The sequence below is a fragment of the Bubalus kerabau genome, chromosome 14, assembly GCF_029407905.1.
Source record: "Bubalus kerabau isolate K-KA32 ecotype Philippines breed swamp buffalo chromosome 14, PCC_UOA_SB_1v2, whole genome shotgun sequence".
NCBI lineage: Eukaryota > Metazoa > Chordata > Mammalia > Artiodactyla > Bovidae > Bubalus > Bubalus kerabau.
The window spans coordinates 31404422-31422799 of record NC_073637.1 but is presented as its reverse complement, the minus strand read 5'-3'; the positions used below and the strand labels follow the sequence as shown (position 1 = coordinate 31422799).

Genomic DNA, 18378 nt, shown 5'->3' with positions numbered 1-18378 from the left:
TTACACAAGCCAAGCATTTTGTAGTCAGAGTGTTGAATAGCCAGGAGCACAGATGCAGCCTGCCCTGCCCCTGGGCCCAGGGATGTGACTGACACAGGCTGCTCCTGAATGCTGCCTGTCTGCCTTATCACTCCTTATGTTTTGCCTTCAGTTTTCAGAGTTTTCAAATGAAAGTTTTATGTGTTTATATGGTGGTTTAAATTTTAGCGACGTCCCCAAGCACATTGCAGTTGTGAGTGACCTTATTAGAAGTCTTATTATTATTATGTCTTATTATAAGTCATTATAAGAGTGACAGCATCAAGTAGGGACACCTTCTAACATCAGTAAGTGGAATTCAGAAAGAAAATCTGAATACTGCATGAAAGGATTGTACCACTGGGCTTTTTTTTTTTTTTTTTTTTTGATCTCTTCAGTGAATTCTTGTTGGTTAATCTTTCACTTGGGGACCTCATATAGAGCACTTTTCTTACCTGTTGAGAGATGATGATAAATGAGAAGCTTCACTAGTGTCTTGGCAAGGGAGCCTCTCTGATGTTTGCTCCAGAGAACCTTTCTCTAGGAAGCAATGTAGACAGCATTTCCCAAAGTGTACTTTGTGGCTCAGCTGGTAAAGAATCTCCTGCAATGCAGGAGACTTGAGTTTGATCCCTGGGTCAGGAAGATCCCCTGGAGAAAGGAATGGCAACCCACTCCGGTATTCTTGCCTGGAGAATTTCATGGACAGAGGAGGCTGGAGGGCTACAGTTCATGAGGTTGTAAAGAGTCAGACACGACTAAGTGACTAACACTTTCACTTTCACTGTGGCAAGGAGGTAACATCAGTCGAATCATCTAGTGAAAAGTTACCCCTTTGCAGTTTTCTTTAAACCTTATTAAGTTCAAAACCAAGTCTTCAGTCCCATGAAAGTGAAAGAAAGATGTGAAATATGTAGCCTGCCAGGCTTCTCTGTCCATGGAATTCTCCAGGCAAGAATACTGGAGTAGGTTGCCATTCCCTTCTCCAGGGGACCTTTCTAACCCAGGGATTGAACCTGGGTCTCTTGCATTGCAGGCTGACTCTACCATCTGATCCACCAAGGGAAGCCCACTCCCCATAACGACTCACTAAATCTTTTTTTTTAACCGATAATAGGGTCCAAGCTTGGACCTTTCAGCAGACTAGAATATCTGGCTAGAATTTCATAGCAATGTTTAGTTTTGTTTTCTTTCTGTATGGTAGTGATTTATATATATTTTTAAAAATGAAGGCTTCCCTGGTGGTCTAGTGGTTAAGAATCTGCCTGTCAATGCAGGGGACATGAACAGGTTCAATCCCTGGTCTGGGAGGATCCCACATGCCTCAGAGCAGCCAAGCCCATGCACCACAACAACCAAAGCCTGTGCGCCTAGAGCCTGTGCTCTGCAACAAGAAAAACCAACAAAATGAGAAGCCTGAGCATTGTAACTAGAGAGTGCCGCCTGCTTGCTGCAACTAGAAAAAGCCTGTGCATCAGTGAACACACAGCCCAGTTAAAAATAAATAAATAAGTCTTAAAAATAAATAAATAAATAAATGAGTTCCTTTAAAGACAGATATTAAGAAAACAGTATGAGCCAGTGTTTCATGAATATAGCTAAACATTTTGCCAGTGGTCTTTGAAGACCTAAAGTTTGGAATATCAATAATTTGAACAAATTGTAGGCTAGGCGTCAAAAGGCCTAGATTTATATTTGGGGTCTTTGTAACTTTAAGATGGTTGCAAGCCCTCAGCCTGTCTGTCTCAATGTTCTCATCAACTAATTTTTAGGTTAGGCTGTATGTGATTTGCAGTAATAGCTAAGAGACTTTCCTTTAAACTTAAATGCTCCCAAATAATTTACAAACACCATTGAATCTTCACAACCACGCGATAAGGTAGATTTGCAGAAAATGGAGCCAAGATACAGAGAGATTTTGCCCCAAGAGAATATTTTTTTTCAGTTTACTTTTGGCTCTGCTGGTTCTTTATTGCTGCGCGGGCTCTCTCTAGTTGCTGCGGTGAGCGGGGGCGACTCTCCAGTTGTGGTGCACAGCATCTCACTGCAGTGGTTTCTCTTGCTGTGAAGCATAGGCTCTAGGCGTGGGCAGGCTTCAGTAGTGGCAGCACGTGGGCTGGGTAGTTGCGGTGCCTGGACTTAGTTGTTCCACGCCGTGTGGAATCTTCCCAGATCAGGGATCAAACCCATGTCCCCAGCATTGGCAGGCAAATCCTTACCCACTGGGCCACAGGGAAGTCTCCTAAGAGAATACATTGAGTAGAATGAAACCAGGAATCAAATGCAGATAGTCAGGCCCTAGACCCCATACTCCTCACCATGAAGATCAACAATGTAGATTCTCAGGACACACTGCAACATTTGTTTTAAATTCCAGAGATTCAATGTGTCCATCACCTTCTCCCAGATTATCTTCCAGCCATACCATTTTATGTGGTGGAAACAGCATCAGCCTTAACGTGGACCTGATGGGTGAAGCAGGGCAGACGAGTGGCCTGAGGGGGAAGATCTGTCCATCTGTCGGCTGCCCTTCTGGCTGCAAAGTGGTAGAATGAGCCACCTCTTCCCAGCGCTGTCAGAAGGGAGAGAGACCGTTTCCATCCAAAGCCAGGGAGCTTTGGATGTTGCGGGATCACTGAAAACATTCTCCAAGTCCTATTTCTCCAAAGTGCAGATGATCACAGTGCATTATGGATAATCTCTGCCGCTCATCCTCATTTCCCACATCTGCTCCCAGGAGTTGGACAGGGAAGCTTGGTCTGCTGCAGTCCATGGGGTCACAAAGAGTCGGACATGACTGAGCTACTGAACTGAACTGAATTCCCATCAAATACACCTGTATATATCTTTATGATCTAAAGATTAGGCAATCATAATTGCATTTTATACACCCAGTGAAAACTGTAGAAAGTATCTGCTTTTTCTTGGCCTGACCCCATTGTGCTCTGTAGAGGAAATTCTCAGGCACGTTCTAGAATAAGGCATTTTTATCTGGTTAAAAGGCCTCATGAAGGCCAACTAGCAAATTTTCTGCTGCTATTAGTTTACACGTTGAGTTATAAGTGTCTCAGAAGGTCCAAATTAAAAAAAATAAATTTCAAAGCTATTATAATTTAAAACTTAAAAAAATCTTTGCCAGGCTATGTTAGAAAATGATTTTTTCCCTGGCGTAAAAAATTAAATATTTCTATATAGGAATGATCCGTGACTTTCTAATTATTTTTTAAGGCAGGAAGGCAGTTTTTAATAATACATCTAGTTTTGTCTATCTGCTTCATTTTATTATTAGGAACAGATACACAAGTTTGAGTAAACTTGACCCATACTGAGCACCCAACATATATCTTTCTTTGGGGAGTTGTGTTATTAGAGAAAAGCCTCTGTTAACTTATGTCCTTGTTTATTTTGAAATTAAACAAAGTGTAAAGTAATTTTATTCTAAACATATGCACAGATTGGAGAAGGCAATGGCACCCCACTCCAGTATTCTTGCCTGGAAAATCCCATTGACGGAGGAGCCTGGTGGGCTGCAGTCCATGGGGTCGCCAAGAGTTGGACATGACTGAGTGACTTCACTTTCACCTTTCACTTTCATGCATTGGAGAAGGAAATAGCAACCCACTCCAGTGTTCTTGCCTGGAGAATCCCAGGGACGGGGGAGCCTGGTGGGCTGCCATCTATGGGGTCGCACAGAGTTGGACACGACTGAAGTGACTTAGCAGCAGCAGCAGCAGCATACGCAGATTCCAGAGCATGTGGGCATGGAAGGCTGGTGCTAATACTTATTGGCATGAAGGTACTACTCAGACTATTATTTTTTAAATCTCAGATCACTTTGGGAGACTGACCGTTGATTGTTTTAAAGTGTGGAATTTACTAATCACTTGAATCTCCCATATCTCATTTAGCAGAAATTGGATTTCTGGGGAATTAAATTTTGAGAAAAGGTGTATAGTATTCTATCTTCTAGATCAAACATAGGAAAAGTATTCCCATACTTAGTTCTCACTAAATACCTTTGACATAACCTTCTTGTGATATGAGTATTTTACATCAGAAGAAAAACAGTTATGAAGTTTCCAGTGGTTAGCAGAGGCCAGAACAAAACAAATATTGAACCAAATAATCTGATTTCCTGCTTCACAGAGATAGCAATGAGAGAAGGGCCATCAAAACACCACTTAACAAGCACTGAAGTTAAATAATGTGTTGAAAAAAAATGTGAACACATCCTGCAGGATGGTGAATAAACCACTCTGGGAGTTGCATGTTCATGTGGGGATCTAAGCATAATTTCATGTGACCAAGGTAGACTCAATCATTAAATATCATTCTTTCAGTTAAGTAACAATATTCCTTTCTTGAGGATGTATGCAAACCAGATATACAGGGTAGAGGAGCAGATTATGTAGTCTAGGGTTTTCAACTCAACAGAGTGATGACAAGGAAAAATGAACTGCAGAAGCTTTTTAGAAAAACAGAATCAAACTAAGAAGTAAGTTATAAATCAGAACACATAATTCCGTAATTCGTAATGAGCTCTACCATTATTCACATGACAGTGTGTCTGGGTTATCTCCATGTATATACCTGACCCTCACCTCCGGAACACTGAGCCCTCCCAGGGAAGATCCTGTGTCTGTTTTTCTTCCTTGTGTCCTTGTCACCTCAAACAGCATCTGACACAAATTGAGTACCAGGTAATTGTTTGAATTAATGAATTGATTGATCCATTGATGAATGGCTGACCCAGGTAATTGAGATGGCTACACAGAGCCAAAATTCATTTGAAATTATTGGCACCTAAAAGGAATGGTATGACCAGATAAGACACAATTTTAGGATCTTCTGTGACTCGGAGGCCAAATTAAGGTGACAGGTTTTCAGGAGTGAAAGCATGCATGTTAGTATAAAGCAAATATATGTCCTAGTGATTTATATGAAAGTTGATAATTAATGTATGTTATAGCAATTTGTTTCAAACTGTTCTATAGGCTTCCCAGGTGGCTCAGTGATAAAGAGTCAGCCTGTCAGTACGGGAGATTCAGGTTCCATCCCTGGGCCAGGAACATCCCCTGGAGAAGGAAAGGGCAACCCACTCCAGTATTCTTGCCTGGGAAATCCCATGAACAGAGAAACTTGGTGGGCTACAGTTATAGGGTCACAAAGAGTTGGACATGACTTAGCGACTAAACAACTTATTTCCATCTGCCAGTGGGGATTTAAAAAAACAAACAAACAAAAAAAAAAACAGACGTTAAACTAGACTAAGGTTCAGTTTCCGAAGTTTCTAGAGATACCCCTTGGAATGTGGAGATGGAGAAAAGTATGGATGGGATGTGGGACTTGAAACCCTTTTGCTACCACACTCTGGCTGGTATCAAGTGGCTCATTTTGTTTCCAGAGAATTAATGTTGTTTCCAAAAATTAGCTCTCATAAGGCTCATTCAGGTAACCAGTATTGAATATGGAAATGAGATTTTTGTTCATACAAGTCTATTACATTATAGTTTATGAATCACAGTGGCTAGGTGCCAGACTTTCTTTCAAGCTAAGCAGGCTCTTTGCTCTGCTCCTCCAGCTGAGTCTTTTATTTGAAGTGTTTCTTCATCTTGGCTCATTTAGCCACCGACAGAAGTTGCCCTATGGGAGATAACATCTTATGTTTATTTACTTTATAGCATTATCACCTCTGGGCTCATTGCAAGTGAAAAACGTATCAGAAAAGAGAAAAATCTGATTTCAGAAAGCCACAACTCCCTTTACCCTGACATTGTTTTTGTTCGTGCTTATTATTCTACTGAGAGTTAGCACATTTGCCTTCTGATGGGTGGTCTGTGCAAAGAATTAAATGTGTTACTGACATTGGCATCACTTTGGGCAGGTCCAAGTTCAAAATACAATTACATGTGTGCTTGCTCACTTACACACACACACACACACACACTTCTTCAAATGAACAAGAAGAATCTTATCAGTACCTCAGTTCTCTCTGCCAATTCCCGCTAATCCTCCAAGCCTCAGAAACAAGATAATAGAATTGATGGGCATATTGGAGTAATTTTGGAAACAGTGCAGTGAACTAGAAGCATCCCTTACTTCACTCTGGAATTTTACCTGAAACTTGCATAACTATACACCCCATCATCTTTTCCTCTTTTCTGACTTTTAATGTTAACACTACATTTTCTTATAAGATCGCCTATCTGTTCTCACCTCCATAAATAGAAATGAACTCTAAAAATTTTTTTATCTGCAAATATTACTCCAAATGACTTTGGCAATAATCTCCACAAAAAATAGAATTAAGACAAATTCAAAAAATTGTTTAATGTTAACTATTTATAGGAAACAGATTTGCATATGTGTGTATATACTATGTTCTACTCCCAAAGTCCCTAATGCAAAATTAGAATTCATCAAAGATAACAACATCCTCCACTTAACTGGTAGAAAGGCAGCTCATTAAAGTGACGAGGCCCCCTTCCAATCATGATATGGTGAAGTCCACCAGCCTCACCAACACACACACAGCGTTGTTTTCAAATGTGAAAGGAAGCTAAGTTCATGAGCCGTTGATGAAAGCTTCCATTATAAAAGAGAGAGACTATGACAAAGAAACAGGAAAAAAAAGAAGAGACAGACAAATTGGGGACAGAAAAATTCCCCCCAAATCATGTGTAGTCATCTCAGAAACATAGGAGAAGAAATTGCATTTATAAAACAAGAATTAAATGTAATTTCTATAAGGTATAGCAGAGAGCATAAAAGACCTCTTGGAAATTAGAAATCTAAGAGTAGAAATAAAATAATCTTTGAAAGGGATAAAATCACAAAAGTCTCTTGCTGACTGGAGCAAAACAAAAATTGATGGAAAATAAGAGAGGAGCTATATGAAAATTACAGGACCATATGTCTGACCATATTGAGAGTGATTTTAGAGAGGACTGAAAGAGATTGATAAGAATTAGTGATGGGTACACAGAAAGCAAGGCAAAAAGACAGAAATAAAGTAATTGACCACTGCCTAAACAACGTGCCTGGTAAAAACACTGTTGATTTCACAGAACATGTGGGAGGGCGTACATACCAGGAGCAACGTGTGCAAGGGACACTGCAATGATATGTTTAAAATATGTCGAAGTTTATCTTTAATAGAACTTTCAAATTTGCAGGATACTATTAGAATTATCTCTCTACAAATAATCTGTATATGTCTTCTACGTCCTATGTTCTAGTATTAGTGATAATGGAGTTCCTGGAGTAGTCATCCATTCCTTTTACGCAGTGACTTAAAATCAGTAGCCAAAGTTAAGAACCAGTGTTTGCAAAAGAATGGTATTTTTCCTTTCGAAATGGCCTCTAATTCATGACAAGATCAAAACTTTGCCTTTCTTGGTTCTATGCTATGTTACAAATGTACAGCTACAATTGGCTTTTGCTATGTTAATGTTTTACCCAATTTTAAGATATGGTTTTGTATTGCATTATGTACACCATGCAGTGTATGGTCCACAGGCTTTTCATTAGCTTCCCACCTTAGCAAACCAGAGTGCCCTTGAATTGCCTTCCCTATGGTTCTGATAAGCTGGACTTGATTATTTTAGTGTTGGCTGTCAGAATTTGGAACTTGGTTTCTTCATGGGCTTCAATTGATAAACCATTGTTTGATAACTTGACAAAGCACTTCTGTATTGTTGACATTCGTCTCTATATTGTCGACATTCGTCTCTATATTGTCATTACCAAGGCTCTCTGGGCTAGTTCTCTGTAAAATTTAGTTTTCACAAAACTGTAGGTTCTGATTTTTGATTAAATGTTTCAAAGTCAAATGACTTAATCAAATACAAGAAATGATGAGCTAATGGAATTGATATCTCTTCCATGGAGTCCAATCAAATCCTGTCTGTAAAATAAATTAGCAACTGATCATCTCAGAAATTACAAATACAGTTGCATGGTTTTCTATTTTAATTAAGGAGTTGAAATAACATTCCATTATGAATCAATTTCCCTCTTTTAGAATTATCTAGGCCACTTCAACTTTCTTAACTGGCTTCCTCCTAAGCTCCAGAGCTCTTATGAACCCCTTTTGTTCATTTGAGTGTGTGGATTCAGAGATATAAAACCTGAAAAATGTAGGAGGGTGATTCTGGTGCCCCATTTCCTTGCCTGCAAATCGTATATGGCAGCACTAAACTAAAATGTAAGTTAGGCAAATAAAGGAAGTGTGCCAGCAAGTGAAAATAAGACGTCTTAAAAACTGGTATTCTATTGAAAACTTTTAGGAAAGAGAAATTAGGAGAAAGTGGTGATTAGATTTATGTTTTAAGTGATCCCGGTAGTAATATGAAGATGATGAAAGCAGCTAATACTTAGCTGAAGTCATTGTTTTCAGTTCTTTTATGTGTACTAACATTTAAATCTCACATGAGGAAAGTACAGTAGTATTTCAGGTATACAGTAAGTAGTATTTTAGGTGTAAGTATAGTAGTATTTCAGGGGTAAGTACAGTAGTATTACAGGTGAGGAAACTGAAGCATAGATATGTAAGTTGGTCAAAGTCACCAAATTGGTGATTGTCTGCAGAAACCCAGATCTGAGCCCCAGAGTGTAGCAAGATTAACCAGGAGTCATTGTAGCAGCGAACATGGGAACAGATGAGGGCTGGACCTATGCCCTGCTTAGCCCAGGGTGAAGTTCATTGGAAAAAAAAAAAGGTATTCCAGTATTGTGGTCATTAGGAAGCCTGCTTGAGACTCAATTAGGTTTTAAATTATAGTTTTATGAAATATGCCTTGACATTACTATTCCCTGGTGCCAACCTGGGCATTTCTTCTAGCTTAAAAAAAAAAAGCTCAATCATAGACTTCTCAGAGTAAAATCCTATATGGATGTGGTTTTTCTTTTTAGCCAAAGAAGCATTTACAAATCACTCACTTGATCAAGGCATTAGTATAAATCTGCTAATGGAATCGAGTTCAGAAAGGCACACTGTACAAACAAAGCTTTGTTCAGATCACACAATTGCAGAGATGAGCTGACAGTTAAAGATTCAAGTGGAACATGGCTTGAAGAGTTATGCTCTAAGGTGTGAAAATACATTTAGTCATGTTAGTATTAGTTTAGCCCTGATCCCATGCTAATAATGGAGAAATTGGTGACCATTGAGCATTGGTTGCTTTTACGTTGCCATTACATTTAATACTTCGATCAAAAGTGTTGAACTGTGAATATCTTTGCTACTGAGAAATCATGTCAAGTTTTTAAGTCAGTTCTCATCCTGATAGAGGCAGAACATTCCAAGAGTAAAGGTCTTATTTCTGACCCCCCACATCATCCTAGAGTGGTAACAAAATTTACCGAAGAGCAAAGATTAGAATCGCTGATAGACTGAAAAGTCGCATTTTTTATCCAGGAATTTTTCATTTATTTTTTGTGAGGCAGAGGTTGTGTGAACACCAGATGCCAATCACACAGCACCAGTGGATTTGCAAGATTATCAGACTGGGGAAAAAATGAAGATTAAGCACAGGATACAATGGAGATTACTTATGGTAATGAATTGTATAATTTTTCTAGACAGCGTTGGATTAATGTTCATCCTGAAAAAAGATTACAGGAGATCTGTTTCTTGCAATAAACAAATATTAAGCAGATCATACATGTACAACATATGAATCGAGAGTCCTGAAGCACATATGATTTATCATTTACACGGGGAAAGTTAACCCGTTCTCTACTGTGCAGATGAAAGTCACTGGAGTCTTGTGGAGGTGGAGGCAGTGTCCTCGGAGCCACAACGCTTCTTGCTCTGAGTGGAGCCTTGAAGAGGCTATCGAGTTGTCATAGCCCAACACCTGCAGCCTTACTTGTGACAAGTGCCACTCCCCTTCCCGTGACCATCATGGAAGCCAACTTTGCTTGCCTTACTTGCGGGTTGCCTGGACCCTGGAGGAAGCAGCAGGGGATCCAGGTGGCACCGTGCATCCATACTTTGTACACTCACAGAGTCTGATCCCCGGTGTCTACTCTTCCCTTTTGGCTTGTGGTTGGTGGTGTTGGGGAGGAGATAGAACAGGGTGGGGGGAGGGGTGTACTGAGTTCTGCACTCGCTCAGGGTGAACCTCCACCCACCACCCACCACCCACCCCCCGGCCGTGGGAACATTGTGCTCATTTTTAGAATCAGCCTTTGATTCCTTTGTGGACAAGGAAATGGCAACCCACTGCAGCATTCTTGCCTGGAGAATTTCATGGACAGAAAAGCCTGGTGGGTTACAGTCCGTGGGGTTGCAAAGAGTCAGAAAGAACTGTGACTAACACTTGATTTATTTGTAGAGTTTTTGCCATCAGCTTCTTTTTTTTTTTTAATTAAACACATTAAGAAAAAAATTTTTTTTGGCCTCTCAACATGTGGGATCTTAGGTCTCACCACTAGGGATAGAATCCATTCTCACTGCAGTGGAAGCATAGAGTCCTAACCCCTTGATCCACCAGGGAAGTCCTTATCAACTGGTTTTTAGAAAACGGTGCCCTGGGCACCTGGTTTTCATGTTCACACTAAAATAGCATTTTCTTAAATTTCCAAAACAATACACTGAGAAGGGTACGCTTCTGTGGGATTCTTTCCCAAACCTGTTACAACCTCAGTCTAATCATGCAAAAGCATCAGACAAGCCAAATTGAGAGATGTTCAACAAAACCAATGACAAATAATCTTCATAAGTACTGTGTTTCTGTCTTGCAAGTCAGAAGACCAGAGGACTAAATCTCTATAATTTCACCACCCCAAAGTAGTGACCATTAACATCTTAAAGCAGACTAGACTCTTTTCATTTATGTGTGCTTAGCCACTCAGTTGTGTCTGACTCTCTTCAGCCCTTTGGACTGACTCCTCTGTCCTTGGGATTTTTCAGGCAAGAATACTGAAGTGGGTTGCCATTTTCCTCCTTGGAAAATGGATCTTCCTGACCCAGGGATTGAACTCACATCTCCTATGACTCCTGCATTGCAGGTGGATTCTTTACCTGTTTAGCCATCGGGGAAGCCCATCTTTGCATTTCTATTCCCATATTTTCTTTAGGAAAATAATATTATTCTGTTGTGCTTGTGGTTACTGCTGCTGCTAAGTCGCTTCAGTCGTGTCCGACTCTGTGCGACCCGATAGACGGCAGCCCACCAGGCTCCCCCGTCCCTGGGATTCTCCAGGCAAGAACACTGGAGTGGCTTGCCATTTCCTTCTCCAATGCATGAAAGTGAAAAGTGAAAGTGAAGTCGCTCAGTCGTGTCCAACTCTTAGCGACCCCATGGACTGCAGCCCACAAGGCTCCTCCGTCCATGGGATTTTCCAGGCAAGCATACTGGAGTGGGGTGCCATTGCCTACTGCTTTATTCACTTAAAGGTGTATTGTGAACAAATTTCTCTGAGAAGTAAGTGTGCATGTCCTCTGAGATGAATGCCTCTGTCTGTGGATAAGGACTCAGAGCTGATTCCCTTACACCATGTTATTGCTGTCACCCTTCTTCACACTGTGGAGCTGGGGATGCCACCAACGCAAGCTACAGAGAACATTGTAGTCAGGGAGTGCATGTGTGCTAAGTCGCTTCAGTGGTGTCTGACTCTGCAACCCCATGGACTATAGCCCTCCAGGCTCCTCTGTCCATGGGATTTTTTCAGGCAAGAATACCGGAGTGGTTGCCATTTTCCCTTTCCAGGGAATCTTCCTGACCCAGGGATGGAATCCACTTCTCTTACGTCTACCTGCATTAGCAGACGGGCTCTTTACTAGTAATGCCGCCTGGGAAGGTCAGGGAATGGCCTCCTGCAGTTTAGTTTCCCATCTACTTGAGCTGCAGGCATCCAGGAAGAGTTCATGATTTGCTTTGAAAAGTGCCTCCCTTGCTGGAATTGAGAGTGAGAAATTTCTTGAGCAGGTTTTCACATTCAGTGGACAAATAGTAGGAGATATGGTGAATTGTATTCAGTAATGTTCCTTCTGCACCTTTTAAGTTCTGTCTATCTAAAGGCAGGGATCTGTGTGACCAGTGTGTTTAAAGAATGACTCAGACCCCACATATCTGCTGCGATGCCATCTTAATTTGGGGGCTGACAGTTCAAGGGGATGGGGGGCTTCCACGTAAGGCATCCCACTTATTGCCAAAGGTGAATTTGTGACTGAAGCCAGAGTCTGCCACCTTGATATTCAAGTCAGCATCCTGGGTGGATTGTCCAGCTGCAGTACTGTCTGGTGGACATTCTCTGGCAGAAATAGCCTGAGGCCTGTTTCTCTTTCGTGCTGCCATGATCCCTTGGTTGATGGAGCATCCCTCCTCCGGCAGCACACTCCACGACAAGGGAGTGTTTCCTCCGTGTCCATCACTTCAGATAGTTTCACGATGTTGGGGTGATCCAAGACCTTCATTATCTTGACTTTGTGGGACAGTGTCTGGAGCCCCAAGGATTCCTACTGGCTCTTGTGAATGATCTTCACAGCCACCTCTTTCTCAGTCAGGATGTGCCAAGGCCACCTCACCTTGGTGAAGGTAATCTTGTCAACAGTCGTTGCCCATATGGGTTTTCTCCTCAGCAGAGATGGAGGCAAGAGGCCTCAAAGCAGATTGCCTTTGCTGTTGAGATAAGGTGCCCGCGAGGTCAGCTTAAAAATGGAGAAACGCTGGGGGAAAACTGGATCCAAATCACCTCAAAAGAGAATCCTGAAAAGCTCACCTGAAAAGCTGATCTTTATAACAGAGTCAAAACGCAGAGCCAGACAAAAATGAAGTTGAACAGCGATTATTAACAAACTGGTATTTTTAAGTAAGAAAAGTGAATTTTTTAAAATGGCATAAAGAATAAAAAAGAAAAATGAGAAAAATAAAAGGGAAATGAGAAAAATCAAAAAGAATAAAGAAAAAGTGAAATAAAAAATAATAGTAAACAAAATTGCCAAAAACCCCACAATGTCAAGGAAGAAACTAACTTTGGTCAGAGTCCCTCAGGTCACTGGAAACCAGCTTCCTGAACTAAAAGATACAAAAACACTTAGTCCAGGCAGGGTCTTAAATAGATGGTTGGAGTCCCATAAGAGTGGCTCCTTATTAGGTCATAGGAAGAAATGTACCTAACATGAATGAGAATAATCGACAGCCAATAGTCTCATGTTTTGGTTGCCAGAACTCTTTACTCTTAAAAAGAAATTGGGACTTCCCCAGTGGCCGGTGGGTAAGACTCTGCCTTCCAGTGCAGTGGGTAAGGGTTCAAACTCTGGTCCAGGAACTATGTTTCTACCTGTCTTTTGGCCAGAAAACCAAAACATAAAACAGAAGCAATATTATAACAAATTGGATAAAGACTTTATAAAATGGTCCACATCCTGCCCCCTCAAAAAAAAAGAGAGAATGTGGCAAATTGTATCAATTTGCATGACCAATCCTAAAACCTCAAATTGCCTATTAAAAAAAAAAAACTCTTTAGCTTCTTTTAAAAATGGAAACTGATAATATATTTCATGCTCAAAATTCATTATATATATGCTTTATCTTATAGGGCAGTTTGAGGTTCACAGAAAAGAGAGGAAATCGCAGAGTTCCCGCAACCCCCTCCTGACCCACCCAACACCTTAGCATTTCCTTTTATTAACACCTTGCATCAGTGTGGTACCTTTGTTACAACTGAGTCAACATTGGTTCACTACTATTAACTAAAGTCCTGAAGTTTACATTGGGGTTCATTTTTTGTGTTGCATATTATGTGGGTTTTGACCAATGTATAATGATGTGTAGCTCCCGTTACAGTGACATACAAAAGTTTCACTGCCCTGAAACTGTGTTCCACCTATTCATTCTGTTCTCCTTCCCTGTTAACAGCTAGCAGCTACTAATCTAGCGAATCGCCATTGTTTTACCTTGTCCGAGTCATGTGGTTGTACAGTATGCAGCCGTCTCAGGTTGTCTCCTTTCACTTAGCGATATGTAGTTAAGGTTCCTCCAAGTCTTGTTAGGACAGGATACCTATTTCCTTATATGGCTAAATACCGTTCCAATATATATGGACTTATATAGAAGTTTGCCTATCCATTCACCAGTTTAAGGACATCTGTATTGCTCCCAAGGGAAAACGAACCATACTCTGTGTACCAGCTACTTTCTAATACTTTGCCTCAGCCTGATGGGTGAATCTCTAAACTGAATATCTTTATTCTCATTTTCAGGTGAAAAAACTGAGCATCTAGCTACACATAGCTAGCATATGGGATTTGCAGTCTCCTAGGATGAGTCACATGTGCAGAAATGTAATTTTAATTCTTTATACCTGAACTCAGATTTCTGAGCCCCTGTTTCTGCTCATAGCAGAAAACACTGAATATTTCCAGTGAAAAGTGGCTCAGTCACTTCTCCTTTAAAACTTGGTCTCTTTTGTACCAGGAATAAATGAGATTTGGGATTCTCTCTTCCCCTTCCTTTCTGTTGATCTGGTGAATCGCGTTGTACAGATGTTCATGAGGTTCTTCTCTGGCTTCCCAGAGGTGCCTCCTGGCTAGGGTTTTGGGAGTAGTCCTCCACCTTTGCATCCCTTACTGAAGTTCCCCAGCTGATTTTAACTCACTGAGTTTCTGGAGAAAGCGAGGCATGTGGTTCTGGGCTTGCTTGGCCCCACCTGGGTGCTCCCTGAGGTTGGTCCAACACATTTTCCACACGCTCTCTCTCAGGACCTTTCATCCACAACCCTGCAATGATGCTCCCTCTCCACAACGTCCCAAAGGGCATGTTGATTCTCTGCTTTTCAGAGCTGCAGGAACATTTTTAGGTATCTTGGTGCCCCTATTGGAGCCAAAAAAGAATGGTGGATAGAGGATGTTTCAAGAATACAGTTCTAAGAGACACAAAGAGGCAGATGACATTTTGCAAATAAGTAGTTTCCAAAATAAGTCAGGGAAGCATGAAACAGAGCAGCTTCAAAAGTGCCTTGCTCAACAGCATAATTTGTTCAAAAGGTCAGTATTGTTGTCAAATACTACAATGCCCTTTAGTTGTGTAGTTTCTGAAATTTAACCACCTACACAAAGAAAGTATTAGTTAGGAAAAATTAAAAAATTACTAAGGTACTGTTCCAGATATTAGGTGACCTGATACAAATGTATTGTTTAGAAAAACTTCATCAACATGTAATTTTATTTTTTCCCTAGATTGTTGTGCATGTATCAGGCTTGCTCCCTACTTGCTTAGAAGGTTGTTTCAATAACTGAGATTCCTAGCCTAGAATGATCATGGGAAAAATGGAGAAGAAAATACTTTGACACATGTAGACTGCTTTGGAAAGTGCTGGCGCTAAATGTCCAGGGGTACAATGTGTGGGATGTCAAATTGTTTACCTGTTTATTTCATGGAAGGTGTAGCATAAAGACGAACTGCATGTATCATTAGAAACCAAGTATTCTCTGTTGGTCCACTCTTTTAAATTTTATGCCCTGATTTTTCACCAAAGGGAAATATCTTTAATGTCTTTTGTATTCTATAGCTGTTTTATGTATTTAGATTCTTTTCCACTGTTTGCTTACAGATAAGTCTGGAGCATACCAGCACTTTGCCTGAACTTTAAGATGTGTCCTACAAGTTGTAGGGAAGACCTTGTGAGCAGTGATGCTGTGCTCTCTACATAGAACTTGGGATTAATCATTGAGATTCTTTGTAAGCTTTAAGTTGTATAATTTACAGAATATGATCTTGTAGTCTCTAAAATAGTAAAGAAGGTATTTGAGTGTTTATTATTTGAGTGGGGGAAAAAGAGGGATATGGACTGTAGATTTGAGGGGAGAGGTTGGTGACCCACCATTGCTTCAGGACTTGTTCCTCTTAAGCTTTGGAACTGGAGCATCCCCAATAAGCATTAAGCATCCTGTCCCTTCACTCAGCAGTGAGCAGTTGGTACTTCATTTTCAAAGTCACAGAGCATGAAAGAGACAGATAGCAGTGTTTGCACTGTGCCAGGTGTCAACAGGCTTTTCTGGATCGTGATGATGATGTCTTTCCTCCCTAAATAATTTTTACAAATGCAGTGATGAAGACAGATTTCTGTTAACTGTCTTTGATGGGTCATAAGTTGAACTAGCACTATATTTTTTTTCCTGAAAATATGCATAGTTGTAACATGGTATTTAATAGGACTTTCCTGTAGCTCAAATGGTTAAGAACCTGCCTGCAATGCAGGAGACCAGGGTTCAATCCTTGGGTTGGAAAGTTCCTCTAGAGAAGGGAATGGCAATCCACTCCAGTGTTCTTGCCTGGAGAATCCATGGACAAAGAAGCCTGGCGAGCTACAGTCCGTGGGGTTGCAAAGAGTCGGACACGACTGAGTGACTAACACACACACATTTAATAGCTTGAGGCTTATTTCTACCCAAATGAGCACAGCTGTAAGAAATGATGACCCTCTCATCTTCATAGCGATAAAATGGCTTCCTAATGTGTTTCCCTACCTTTGAATTTTCAGTTCATTCCTCTGGATTTCCTAGCTCCATCCTTTACCCTCTCGGAAACCCTGTGAAAATGTACGACTTTTGACCAGATGACAAAGCACAGAGGATGAAATCAGTTGCATTCAATTATGATATGACAAAAAGCCTTTCAAAATCTTTGTCACAGTGCAGCATTCAAGCAACATTAAACATAATAGAGTAAAAGTAGACCGAGGAAGAGAGTTAATATTTTGACAGGAAGTTTTGTGAACTAAATCACGCAAATTTCAAAAGAGTCGTTGATGAATAGCTTTGGTAGTTTCTAACGGGGGCCTACTTTCCAATCATATGTGCAATGTCTTCTTATTGATTAATCTTTGGAGCTAAAATTAACTGTTACATTATTTTCTTGGTACGCTTTTATATTTCTCAAAAAAGCAAGTCTCCATTGCTGAGTTGCATTCAAGAAAATAACAGGAAGTGAGGTGAAGAGTAAGATAAACGTTCCTTTTTTGGGAGGGGGTGATGGCTTTTTTAATTTTTTATTTATCTGTTTATTTACTTATTTATTTGGCTGCATAGGGTCTTAGTTGTGGCACATGGGATCTCCGTTGTGTCCTGTGGGATCTTTCACTGTGGTGCACGAGCTCCAGAGCATCGTGCTCAGTAGTTGCGGCAAGCGAGCTTAGTTGCTCCGTGGCATGGGGAATCTTAGTTCCTCAACTGCGTCCCCTGTACTGCAAGGCAGATTCTTAATCACTGGACCCCCAGGGAAGCCCCCAAGACACACGTTTCTATGTTGTGTTCCCTGTCTTCCTATTCTATGTATTTAAACAACAGCTTGTATTTTATAAATTACTATAAAGATAAAATTTTCAAGTTTAATTCTACCGTATTGAGTTGTAGGAAAATAAAAGCTTCTGATAGGGTTAATCTAGCTACATAAAATTCCATGCTGAGTATGATCATAATCTTGGTCTTTGATTAGATCTGAGCTTGTAATATCTTGTGATTAATCAAAATGGGTTGTATTGCGTGTAGTATAAGTCATCTTCACAGATGGGATGGGGAATCATCAGAGTGCTCTTGAATATTTGTTTTAATCCCTTGTAGGATAAAATGGCTTTGGATCTTTTTTTTTAACTTTAAATCAGACTGAGTTCACCAAATAAATGACTGAGAAGAAATTTTGAAGTCCAGTTTTGCTAGGATTATGGGTCAGAAAAGAAGAAACTTGGTTTCTAATTCATAATATTTCAATGATTCATTGAACATACTTCATATATTAAAAAAATCTTGTAAAACTTAATAAATATTCCTATTTGTTTATAGTTTGAATAAAAATCTTCATAAAAGAATATGACAAAAAACCTTTCATAGGATAATATTGAGGTTTTTATTGTTTTCAACAACACAAAAGATTTTTCAAGATTAATAATTGCCCCTCTTCTAATTATTTAATTCCAGTCTAATTGACATCTGATAACAAAGAGCTTTGCTTTGGCAACTAAACTACCTGACATCTAACTCCCAGAAGCACAGCAGGAGCGCTCACACACAAAATGTTTACTGAATGTGTCTGTCATTTCAGCCAATTGAGTCTCACAAGACACAATTTCTCACAAGTGTTGCTCACCAAAAACTGTAAATTGAACTGTCTGCCCCAGAGCCACACACATGAAGGGGCTCAATAAATACATGTCTAAGATTATATAAGAATCACTGAATAAAGGGCTTCCCAAGTGGTACTAGTGGTAAAGAACCCGCCTGCCAATGCAGGAGACATAAGAGACAGGTTCTATCCATGGATTGGCAAGATCCCCAGGAGGAAGAAATGGCAAGCCACTCCAGTGGTCTTACCTGGAGAATCCCATTGACAGAGGAGCCTGGAGGGCTACAGTCCA

At 40.4% G+C, this 18378-nt stretch overlaps 1 protein-coding gene across 1 annotated transcript in view; it reads left to right on the top strand.

Annotated features, from left to right (window-relative positions):
* The window catches only part of LOC129626725 (cytochrome P450 7B1), a 168759-nt gene that overhangs the window by 117604 nt on the left and 32777 nt on the right, over nucleotides 1–18378 (top strand). The window lies entirely within an intron of this gene.